Source organism: Ranitomeya imitator, chromosome 2 (assembly GCF_032444005.1).
Source record: "Ranitomeya imitator isolate aRanImi1 chromosome 2, aRanImi1.pri, whole genome shotgun sequence".
NCBI lineage: Eukaryota > Metazoa > Chordata > Amphibia > Anura > Dendrobatidae > Ranitomeya > Ranitomeya imitator.
Genome location: NC_091283.1, coordinates 638,813,075 through 638,826,505, shown reverse-complemented (window position 1 = coordinate 638,826,505; position 13,431 = coordinate 638,813,075). Strand labels below are relative to the sequence as shown.

Sequence of the window (13,431 nt, the reverse complement as noted above, 5' to 3'; positions counted from 1 at the left end):
TTTCTTCTCTTACTCTTGGGAAAATAAAAAAATTGGGGGTGAAAAGATAATTTTTGTGAAAAAATATGATTTTTTATTTTTACGGTTCTGCATTATAAACTTCTGTGAAGCACTTGGTGGATCAAAGTGCTCACCACACCTCTAGATAAGTTCCTTAGGGGGTCTACTTTCCAAAATGGTGTCACTTGTGGGGGGTTTCAATGTTTAGGCACATCAGTGGCTCCCCAAACGCAACATGGCGTACCATCTCAATTCCTGTCAATTTTGCATTGAAAAGTCAAACGGCGCTCCTTCCCTTCCAGGCTCTCCCATGCGCCAAAACAGTGGTTTACCCCCACATATGGGGTATCAGCATACTCAGGACAAATTGTACAACAATTTTTGGGGTCCAGTTTCTTCTCTTACTCTTGGAAAAATAAAAAATTGGGGGCAAAAATATAATTTTTGTGAAAAAATATGATTTTTTATTTTTACGGTTCTGCATTATAAACTTCTGTAAAGCACTTGGTGGGTCAAAGTGCTCACCACACATCTAGATAAGTTCCTTAGGGGGTCTACTTTCCAAAATGGTGTCACTTGTGAGGGGTTTCAATATTTAGGCACATCAGGGGCTCTCCAAACGCAACATGGTGTCCCCATCTCAATTCCAGTCAATTTTGCATTGAAAAGTCAAATGGCGCTCCTTCGCTTCCGAGCTCTGTCATGCGCCCAAACAGTGGTTTACCCCCACATATGGGGTATCGGTGTACTCAGGACAAATTGTACAACAACTTTTGGGGTCCATTTTCTCCTGTTACCTTTGGTAAAATAAAGCAAATTGGAGCTGAATTAAATTTTTTGTGAAAAAAAGTTAAATGTTCATTTTTATTTAAACATTCCAAAAATTCCTGTGAAACACCTGAAGGGTTAATAAACTTCTTGAATGTGGTTTTGGACACCTTGAGGGGTGCAGTTTTTAGAATGGTGTCACACTTGGGTATTTTCTATCATATAGACCCCTCAAAATGACTTCAAATGAGATGTGGTCCCTAAATAAAAATGGTGTTGTAAAAATGAGAAATTGCTGGTCAACTTTTAACCCTTATAACTTCCTAACAAAAAAAATTTTTGGTTCCAAAATTGTGCTGATGTAAAGTAGACGTGGGAAATGTTACTTATTAAGTATTTTTGTGACATATCTCTGTAATTTAATTGCATACAAATTCAAAGTTGGAAAATTGCGAAATTTTCAAAATTTTCGCCAAATTTCCGTTTTTTACACATATAAACGCAGGTAATATCAAAGAAATTTTACCACTATCATGAAGTACAGTATGTCATGAGAAAACAATGTCAGAATCACTGGGATCCGTTGAAGCGTTCCAGAGTTATAACCTCATAAAAGGACAGTGGTCAGAATTGTAAAAATTGGCCCGGTCATTAACGTGCAAACCACCCTTGGGGGTGAAGGGGTTAATAAAAATTATATCTTTTTACTTTTTAAACCATAAATTTTTATTGAAGTTTGCATATATGATACAGGAAAAGAAGAAACTTTAGTATTATCATATAGTACATTGCATCATAACAAGGGGGTAACAGTCCTTCATTTATGTTCTGATAACTGGCAACAAACTTAAGACGAGTCATATCAAAGGCCGAGTGTAACAGCGACAAAAACACACACAAAATGGTGGGCAAGGGTTAGGGGAGGGGGAAGGGAAGGGGGACCCGAGAAGAGGTTATAATGAATCCATACCCATTTGGGTATTTTTAATCAGAAGCCTGAGGACTACGGTTAGATAGTCGAGATACTGGAATAGCGAAAGGGGTGTGGCTGGCGTATTCCGCCCAGGGGAGCCAAGTAAGTTCAAATCTCTCTACTTTGTCAGTGAGTATAGCTGATAATATATCTTTTTACTTTGGTGTAAGCTTCCCTATTTTGTAGGTTACTACAGTTCTTCCAAGTGGGAGCTGTTAGCGTTGGTATGGGCTATGACAGAGAGATTTGTGGAATATCTGTCTGGCTCTGAAGTGCTGGTGCGGACAGATAACAACCTGCTTGCGCACCTGGAGAATGCGAGACTGGGGGCTTTGGAACAGCGGTGGGTAGCCAGGATGGCGAAATAACGTTAAAAAATCGCCTACAGGAGGGGAGCAGAAAATACCCACGCCGATGCCTTGTCCCGGAGGAAGAGTACCAGACCCGAGCGGGACAGAGACGAAGAGCTAGAGGATAAAGAGGTCCCTAGATTTTGGAGGTCCACCAGGACGGTGGTGGCAACACAGGGACAGATACATACCCCAGCCCAAGATGACATACTGGGGCGAACTCGAGATGAGTTGGTTCAGCTTGAACAGAAAGATGGTGAACTAGATTTACTAACTTAGACGATGTGTGGCTTCTCAGAGACTACCGATCTCGTCGGAAAGTGGGACCTTGTTCCCGGAGGCGTTGCGGATTCTATGACAGTGGGAACAACTATGAATGAAGAACGGATTACTATATTGAAAAGCACAACTGCGGACCGAGCCGGATGTGACCTGGCAAGTCATCGTTCCAACAACGTCACAATCTGAAATTGCCATCGCTGCACACGAGCAAGGAGCCCACTTCGGTCCGGAGAAAACCTTCCAATGGCTACAACGGTTCATCTTCCATCCTCAGTTGAAGGCGAATGTGCCCGAGGCCTGTGAAAAGTGCTGAACATGTGAGCTGGCTAAGCCGCCAGAACAGAAGGCTTTGAGAAAGAACATACCATTGTTCGAAACACGTTGCTTGCTACTCACTACTATGTAATTTATTGGACTGGACTTTGTATTTTATTCTTAATAAATTTGTACGTTTTTGGAAGCTTTTTTTTTTTTTGCTGGAGAACAGAAGGCTCCCATTCAGTCTATTATAACCTCTGCTCCTCTGGAACTCCTGACAATAGAGTATCTGACCATCGGCCTGGCCCATCAGGTCTACGAACGCTGCATGGTAATGGTGGATCATTTTACAAAGTTCGCCGTGGTGACTCCGACATGGGATCAGACTGCAGAGTCCGCTGCATATGCAATATGTAAGAACTTCATTCAACCCTATGGGTGTCCGAAGAGAATTCACTCCGATCAGGGAGCTTGTTTCTTGGGAAAAGTAATGGATAAATTGCACCTTATATACCAGATTGACAAATCCCACACCACACCGTACCACCCTCAAGGTAATGGTGCATGTGAACAATTCAACCGTACACTGATCCAGATGTTAAGGACTCTAGAGGAAGATCGGAAGGCCCGGTGGCCAGAATATCTCTCGGAACTGGTGTGGGTGTACAATAATCGAATACACCGAACCACGTGATATACACCTTATTCCCTTCTGTTCGGCCGAGACGGAAAAGGAATCACCGAGTTGGCACTGGACCCAGAAGAGGACTACCCAAGCATTGGGAACCTTGATACCTGGAGCGCTCCCGATAGTCAGCTGTTCGGCACCGCAGCTGCATGTGTCACGGCTGTGTGACAGTCACAACACACGCATGGAGAGCCTGTTTGTTCATTTAATAATTAGATTTAGGAAACAATCAAAGATTCAGGATGAAAACATTTGCTGATATCAGTTGTGTGATTAGTTGAAAACAAAATTGCATATCAACAGACAATGGGAGCCAAGATCATTAACCAATTGTTTGCTGGACTCCAAGTCACCCCGAAAATCATGGTAAAAATTTGAAATTACAGGTGCATCTAATTTACTTGAATTTCAAGAGAGCAAGCTCTTCATTTGACTCAGCGGCCGGTCATTAGCCTGTAATCGTTCACATCTATCACATGCTCTCACCCGGGCCCGACATGCCAGTTCTGGTGGGGTTTTTTTTGGCAAGTGAGGCTCCAGTAAAGTTTTGAGCAGATGTTCCAGTCCAGGACATCAAGCCTTCATAACACGCTCATAGAGCCTGGTTTCTAACAGTTTCAATCAAAAACTTGCACACCAGTAGTACAGTAGAATTTTCAGAAAACTGTATTTTTGACAACCCATGCTCCCTTTAAGCCCCAATCTGTACATGAACACATTTTATATATTAAAAAAATCCTTCATCTATTGAAAACTGGATGAAATGTAGATCATTTAAAAAACTTATTGGGATTTTTCTTTAGTTTGATGTAATTAAGTATTTGTGTATTGCAACCAAAGTACAAAGTCTAGAGTGGCTGCCATGTTGCTGTAGCCTTGCAGCTGTCTCTTCTGACCACTAGAGGGAGCAATGTCCACACACGACGTCATGTGTGTAGAAATACTAGAAAAGCTGAACTGTCAGGTAACCAGTGAGGGGTGCCGGGTGTCTCCGGGTGGTCGCGGGGTGTTCAATGCTATCTGTCATTTTACGGAAGCTCTAGGAGGGACAGCAGTACAACACATCCATAGCCCCTCTCAACTGACAGTGCCAAAGATCACATGACTCCTCCCAGAATCCTCTGCACCAACTGTTACTTCCGTGTTCTAATCTCACATCTACTGGAGCAAAGGACTGAGCTGAATGATAACAAAAGGTACAAAAACCTGTAATATAGTGTATAATGTACAGTGCTGTGTAATAACCTGTAACATAGTGTATACTGCTGTGTAATAACCTGGAATATAGTGTACACTGCTGTGTAATAACCTGGAATATAGTGTACACTGCTGTGTAATAACCTGGAATATAGTGTACACTGCTGTGTAATAACCTGGAATATAGTGTACACTGCTGTGTAATAACCTGTACTATAGTGCATACTGCTGTGTAATAACTTGGAATATAGTGTATACTGCTGTGTAATAACCTGGAAAATAGTGTATACTGCTGTGTAATAACCTGAAATATAGTGTATACTGCTGTGTAATAACCTGTAACATAGTGTATACTGCTGTGTAATAACCTGGAATATAGTGTACACTGCTGTGTAATAACCTGGAATATAGTGTACACTGCTGTGTAATAACCTGGAATATAGTGTACACTGCTGTGTAATAACCTGGAATATAGTGTACACTGCTGTGTAATAACCTGTACTATAGTGCATACTGCTGTGTAATAACTTGGAATATAGTGTATACTGCTGTGTAATAACCTGAAATATAGTGTATACTGCTGTGTAATAACCTGTAACATAGTGTATACTGCTGTGTAATAACCTGGAATATAGTGTACACTGCTGTGTAATAACCTGTACTATAGTGTACACTGCTGTGTAATAACCTGGAATATAGTGTACACTGCTGTGTAATAACCTGTACTATAGTGCATACTGCTGTGTAATAACTTGGAATATAGTGTATACTGCTGTGTAATAACCTGGAAAATAGTGTATACTGCTGTGTAATAACCTGAAATATAGTGTATACTGCTGTGTAATAACCTGTAACATAGTGTATACTGCTGTGTAATAACCTGGAATATAGTGTACACTGCTGTGTAATAACCTGGAATATAGTGTACACTGCTGTGTAATAACCTGGAATATAGTGTACACTGCTGTGTAATAACCTGGAATATAGTGTACACTGCTGTGTAATAACCTGGAATATAGTGTACACTGCTGTGTAATAACCTGTACTATAGTGCATACTGCTGTGTAATAACTTGGAATATAGTGTATACTGCTGTGTAATAACCTGGAAAATAGTGTATACTGCTGTGTAATAACCTGAAATATAGTGTATACTGCTGTGTAATAACCTGTAACATAGTGTATACTGCTGTGTAATAACCTGGAATATAGTGTACACTGCTGTGTAATAACCTGTACTATAGTGTACACTGCTGTGTAATAACCTGGAATATAGTGTACACTGCTGTGTAATAACCTGTACTATAGTGCATACTGCTGTGTAATAACTTGGAATATAGTGTATACTGCTGTGTAATAACCTGGAAAATAGTGTATACTGCTGTGTAATAACCTGAAATATAGTGTATACTGCTGTGTAATAACCTGTAACATAGTGTATACTGCTGTGTAATAACCTGGAATATAGTGTACACTGCTGTGTAATAACCTGGAATATAGTGTACACTGCTGTGTAATAACCTGGAATATAGTGTACACTGCTGTGTAATAACCTGTACTATAGTGCATACTGCTGTGTAATAACTTGGAATATAGTGTATACTGCTGTGTAATAACCTGGAAAATAGTGTATACTGCTGTGTAATAACCTGAAATATAGTGTATACTGCTGTGTAATAACCTGTAACATAGTGTATACTGCTGTGTAATAACCTGGAATATAGTGTACACTGCTGTGTAATAACCTGGAATATAGTGTACACTGCTGTGTAATAACCTGGAATATAGTGTACACTGCTGTGTAATAACCTGGAATATAGTGTACACTGCTGTGTAATAACCTGTACTATAGTGCATACTGCTGTGTAATAACTTGGAATATAGTGTATACTGCTGTGTAATAACCTGGAAAATAGTGTATACTGCTGTGTAATAACCTGAAATATAGTGTATACTGCTGTGTAATAACCTGTAACATAGTGTATACTGCTGTGTAATAACCTGGAATATAGTGTACACTGCTGTGTAATAACCTGGAATATAGTGTACACTGCTGTGTAATAACCTGGAATATAGTGTACACTGCTGTGTAATAACCTGGAATATAGTGTACACTGCTGTGTAATAACCTGTACTATAGTGCATACTGCTGTGTAATAACTTGGAATATAGTGTATACTGCTGTGTAATAACCTGAAATATAGTGTATACTGCTGTGTAATAACCTGTAACATAGTGTATACTGCTGTGTAATAACCTGGAATATAGTGTACACTGCTGTGTAATAACCTGTACTATAGTGTACACTGCTGTGTAATAACCTGGAATATAGTGTACACTGCTGTGTAATAACCTGTACTATAGTGCATACTGCTGTGTAATAACTTGGAATATAGTGTATACTGCTGTGTAATAACCTGGAAAATAGTGTATACTGCTGTGTAATAACCTGAAATATAGTGTATACTGCTGTGTAATAACCTGTAACATAGTGTATACTGCTGTGTAATAACCTGGAATATAGTGTACACTGCTGTGTAATAACCTGGAATATAGTGTACACTGCTGTGTAATAACCTGGAATATAGTGTACACTGCTGTGTAATAACCTGGAATATAGTGTACACTGCTGTGTAATAACCTGGAATATAGTGTACACTGCTGTGTAATAACCTGTACTATAGTGCATACTGCTGTGTAATAACTTGGAATATAGTGTATACTGCTGTGTAATAACCTGGAAAATAGTGTATACTGCTGTGTAATAACCTGAAATATAGTGTATACTGCTGTGTAATAACCTGTAACATAGTGTATACTGCTGTGTAATAACCTGGAATATAGTGTACACTGCTGTGTAATAACCTGTACTATAGTGTACACTGCTGTGTAATAACCTGGAATATAGTGTACACTGCTGTGTAATAACCTGTACTATAGTGCATACTGCTGTGTAATAACTTGGAATATAGTGTATACTGCTGTGTAATAACCTGGAAAATAGTGTATACTGCTGTGTAATAACCTGAAATATAGTGTATACTGCTGTGTAATAACCTGTAACATAGTGTATACTGCTGTGTAATAACCTGGAATATAGTGTACACTGCTGTGTAATAACCTGGAATATAGTGTACACTGCTGTGTAATAACCTGGAATATAGTGTACACTGCTGTGTAATAACCTGTACTATAGTGCATACTGCTGTGTAATAACTTGGAATATAGTGTATACTGCTGTGTAATAACCTGGAAAATAGTGTATACTGCTGTGTAATAACCTGAAATATAGTGTATACTGCTGTGTAATAACCTGTAACATAGTGTATACTGCTGTGTAATAACCTGGAATATAGTGTACACTGCTGTGTAATAACCTGGAATATAGTGTACACTGCTGTGTAATAACCTGGAATATAGTGTACACTGCTGTGTAATAACCTGGAATATAGTGTACACTGCTGTGTAATAACCTGTACTATAGTGCATACTGCTGTGTAATAACTTGGAATATAGTGTATACTGCTGTGTAATAACCTGGAAAATAGTGTATACTGCTGTGTAATAACCTGAAATATAGTGTATACTGCTGTGTAATAACCTGTAACATAGTGTATACTGCTGTGTAATAACCTGGAATATAGTGTACACTGCTGTGTAATAACCTGTACTATAGTGTACACTGCTGTGTAATAACCTGGAATATAGTGTACACTGCTGTGTAATAACCTGTACTATAGTGCATACTGCTGTGTAATAACTTGGAATATAGTGTATACTGCTGTGTAATAACCTGGAAAATAGTGTATACTGCTGTGTAATAACCTGAAATATAGTGTATACTGCTGTGTAATAACCTGTAACATAGTGTATACTGCTGTGTAATAACCTGGAATATAGTGTACACTGCTGTGTAATAACCTGGAATATAGTGTACACTGCTGTGTAATAACCTGGAACATAGTGTACACTGCTGTGTAATAACCTGGAATATAGTGTACACTGCTGTGTAATAACCTGGAATATAGTGTACACTGCTGTGTAATAACCTGTACTATAGTGCATACTGCTGTGTAATAACTTGGAATATAGTGTATACTGCTGTGTAATAACCTGGAAAATAGTGTATACTGCTGTGTAATAACCTGAAATATAGTGTATACTGCTGTGTAATAACCTGTAACATAGTGTATACTGCTGTGTAATAACCTGGAATATAGTGTACACTGCTGTGTAATAACCTGTACTATAGTGTATACTGCTGTGTAATAACCTGGAATATAGTGTACACTGCTGTGTAATAACCTGTACTATAGTGCATACTGCTGTGTAATAACTTGGAATATAGTGTATACTGCTGTGTAATAACCTGGAAAATAGTGTATACTGCTGTGTAATAACCTGAAATATAGTGTATACTGCTGTGTAATAACCTGTAACATAGTGTATACTGCTGTGTAATAACCTGGAATATAGTGTACACTGCTGTGTAATAACCTGGAATATAGTGTATACTGCTGTGTAATAACCTGTAACATAGTGTATACTGCTGTGTAATAACCTACTCTGCTGTGTAATAACCTGTACTATAGTGTACACTGCTGTGTAATAACCTGGAATATAGTGTATACTGCTGTGTAATAACCTGTAATATAGTGTACACTGCTGTGTAATAACCTGTACTATAGTGCATACTGCTGTGTAATAACCTGTACTATAGTGAGCACTGCTGTGTAATAACCTGGAATATAGTGTATACTGCTGTGTAATAACCTGGAAAATAGTGTATACTGCTGTGTAATAACCTGAAATATAGTGTATACTGCTGTGTAATAACCTGTAACATAGTGTATACTGCTGTGTAATAACCTGGAATATAGTGTACACTGCTGTGTAATAACCTGGAATATAGTGTATACTGCTGTGTAATAACCTGTAACATAGTGTATACTGCTGTGTAATAACCTACTCTGCTGTGTAATAACCTGTACTATAGTGTACACTGCTGTGTAATAACCTGGAATATAGTGTATACTGCTGTGTAATAACCTGTAATATAGTGTACACTGCTGTGTAATAACCTGTACTATAGTGCATACTGCTGTGTAATAACCTGTACTATAGTGAGCACTGCTGTGTAATAACCTGGAATATAGTGTATACTGCTGTGTAATAACCTGGAAAATAGTGTATACTGCTGTGTAATAACCTGAAATATAGTGTATACTGCTGTGTAATAACCTGAAATATAGTGTATACTGCTGTGTAATAACCTGTAACATAGTGTATACTGCTGTGTAATAACCTACTCTGCTGTGTAATAACCTGTACTATAGTGTATACTGCTGTGTAATAACCTGTAATATAGTGTACACTGCTGTGTAATAACCTGTACTATAGTGCATACTGCTGTGTAATAACCTGTACTATAGTGAGAACTGCTGTGTAATAACCTGTACTATAGTGTATACTGCTGTGTAATAACCTGGAATATAGTGCATACTGCTGTGTAATAACCTGCACTATAGTGTACACTGCTGTGTAATAACCAGGAATATAGTGTATACTGCTGTGTAATAACCTGTAGTATAGTGTACACTGCTGTGTAATAACCTGGAATATAGTATATACTGCGGTGTAATAACCTGTAATATAGCGTATACTGCTGTGTAATAACCTGCACTATAGTGTACACTGCTGTGTAATAACCAGGAATATAGTGTACACTGCTGTGTAATAACCTCTAATATAGTGTATACTGCTGTGTAATAACCTGGAATATTGTGTACACTGCTGTGTAATAACCAGGAATATAGTGTACACTGCTGTGTAATAAGCAGGAATATAGTGTATACTGCTGTGTAATAACCTGGAATATAGTGTATACTGCTGTGTAATAACCTGGAATATAGTGTACACTGCTGTGTAAAAACCTATAGTATAGTGTACACTGCTGTGTAATAACCTGGAATATAGTGTATACTGCTGTGTAATAACCTGTAATATAGTGTACACTGCTGTGTAATAACCTGTAACATAGTGTATAATGCTGTGTAATAACCTGCACTATAGTGTACACTGCTGTGTAATAACCAGGAATATAGTGTACACTGCTGTGTAATAACCTTTAATATAGTGTATACTGCTGTGTAATAACCTGGAATATTGTGTACACTGCTGTGTAATAACCAGGAATATAGTGTACACTGCTGTGTAATAACCTGTAACATAGTGTATAATGCTGTGTAATAACCAGGAATATAGTGTACACTGCTGTGTAATAACCTGTAACATAGTGTATAATGCTGTGTAATAACCTGGAATATAGTGTACACTGCTGTGTAATAACCTGTAATATAGTGCATACTGCTGTGTAATAACCTGTACTATAGTGTACACTGCTGTATAATAACCTGTAACATAGTGTATAGTGCTGTGTAATAACCTCTAATGTAGTGTACACTGCTGTGTAATAACCTGTACTATAGTGTAAACTGCTGTGTAATAACCTGTAACATAGTGTATAGTGCTGTGTAATAACCTCTAATGTAGTGTACACTGCTGTGTAATAACGTGTAATATAGTGTACACTGCTGTGTAATAACCTGGAATATAGTGTATAGTGTACACTGATGTGTAATAACCTGGAATATAGTGTATAGTGTACACTGATGTGTAATAACCTGGAATATAGTGTAAACAATTGTGTAATAACCTGTAACATAGTGTATAGTGTACACTGTTGTGTAATAACCTGGAATATAGTGTATAGTGTACACTGATGTGTAATAACCTGGAATATAGTGTATAGTGTACACTGATGTGTAATAACCTGGAATATAGTGTATAGTGTACACTGATGTGTAATAACCTGGAATATAGTGTACACTATTGTGTAATAACCTGTAACATAGTGTATAGTGTACACTGTTGTGTAATAACCTGGAATATAGTGTATAGTGTACACTGATGTGTAATAACCTGTAATATAGTGTACACTGATGTGTAATAACCTGGAATATAGTGTAGACTATTGTGTAATAACCTGTAACATAGTGTATAGTGTACACTGCTGTGTAATAACCTGTAGTATAGTGTACACTGTTGTGTAATAACCTGGAATATAGTGTATAGTGTACACTGATGTGTAATAACCTGGAATATAGTGTATAGTGTACACTGCTGTGTAATAACCTGTAGTATAGTGTACACTGTTGTGTAATAACCTGGAATATAGTTGTCAGGATTCCCCTGACCACTGCCCCCAATTGTCACGATTCACACCGTGACCGTCACCCCTACGTCACGGGTCGGGGTGACTTTGGGCCAACAGACGGCTATCACATGTGCAGGGGGGCTTATCTTAGTTATCCCTCCACTGCTAGCAATGTGGTGAGAAAACACATACAAGGCTATTGACCTCTTAGTTTACAGCAGGGGCTTATTCTAGGTATCCCACTGCTTTCAATATACCACAAACTGCAGGGATTTATGTATATCCCGCTTACAGTTCCACTTAACACCTGCAGCTCTCTGGCACCCCCTTTACTCTCAGGTCAGATTAGGTACTGCACCCTGGGTAATTAGTCGCCAGAAAGGCTGCCTGCTATGTACTGGCTATTGGGCACGCTGCAGCGACGCGATAACTACTCCCACTCAGGCAGATACAATAATTATCAACGCCGCAGTCGCTACAGCATCACTCAACAGTCAGCACACTCTCGCTGCCACCAGCTTCGATTAAACGGGTCCGAAGCTAACCCAACACAACAGTAGCGTATTTCCCTTCAGAAGACTTAGGGTACGGTTTAGAACAGGAGAACGAACTAATATTAAATATTATATTCCATAAAAATTAGGCAGTGCTTTATCAAAAATATTTTATAAAGATGTTACAAATGAGACAATTGCAAATATGTACAAGGGTAATTATGAAATAAACAGGGAATAAATGAGAAAAAGTAACACTCACATGTTCAAAGCATGGCAGGCAACCATACGTCCCAGCTCATTGGACATGCTGCTGGCTTCAGGAGAAGACAAGAAGTCAAGAAGAAGAAATCAAGCAGAAGACTGAGCTGGGGAGCCTGCCACAAACTTAAAACTTTAAGGCTGTGACATCACAGAAAGGCTGGCTTATCCAGACCCTCCTCTCTCTACATTCTGAGTAAACTTTTAAACTATTTTCTCTAATTTCTATAACTACAAAACATGTCAGAGTCATAACAAACCTATCATTCATCTCGGATTAACGTGAGCATTCTAATGAGATCAAATATGTCCTATCTGGGATACATATTTACAGAGAAAACCCTACTTCTTTACCAGACGGAGTTAGAAGCCCGAGTTTCAAGGGATGGGTAGATACACCGAGTGAGAATACGAATATATATTTTCGTGTTCCTAACGTAAACATGGTGCATAACATCGTACAAAAACCAAACAAAGAATCTCATGGATTTCTGGAAAATTTTAAACAGTTCTCTGCAGTTCTCTGCTAGAGGAGATTTGAGCCTAGTCGTATAGTGTATAGTGTACACTGATGTGTAATAACCTGGAATATAGTGTATAGTGTACACTGCTGTGTAATAACCTGTAGTATAGTGTACACTGTTGTGTAATAACCTGGAATATAGTGTATAGTGTACACTGATGTGTAATAACCTGTAATATAGTGTACACTGCTGTGTAATAACCTGTAATATAGTCTGCACTGATGTGTAATAAACTGTAATATAGTGTATACTGCAGTGTAATAACCTTTAATTTAGTGTACACTGCTGTGTAATAACCTGTAATATAAAGTGTAATAACCTGTAATAGTGTACGCTATTGTGTAATAACCTGTAATATAGTGTACACAGCTATGTGATGATCCATAATACACTCTATGTAATAACTTATAAGTAATATGTA

The 13,431-nt window shown here is 38.3% G+C and overlaps 1 protein-coding gene across 2 annotated transcripts in view; it reads left to right on the top strand.

Moving 5' to 3' along the window:
- LOC138665345 (oocyte zinc finger protein XlCOF7.1-like) overlaps positions 1–13,431 on the top strand; it is a 75,364-nt gene that overhangs the window by 24,930 nt on the left and 37,003 nt on the right. The window contains exon 1 of one of the 2 annotated variants that reach the window (XM_069752740.1): positions 4,290–4,515. The exons of the other annotated variant lie outside the window; for it this stretch is intronic. The gene's annotated coding sequence lies outside the window, so the exon portion shown is untranslated. Of the gene's footprint in view, positions 1–4,289; positions 4,516–13,431 lie in introns of those variants that run through there. 2 annotated transcript variants of the gene reach the window in all.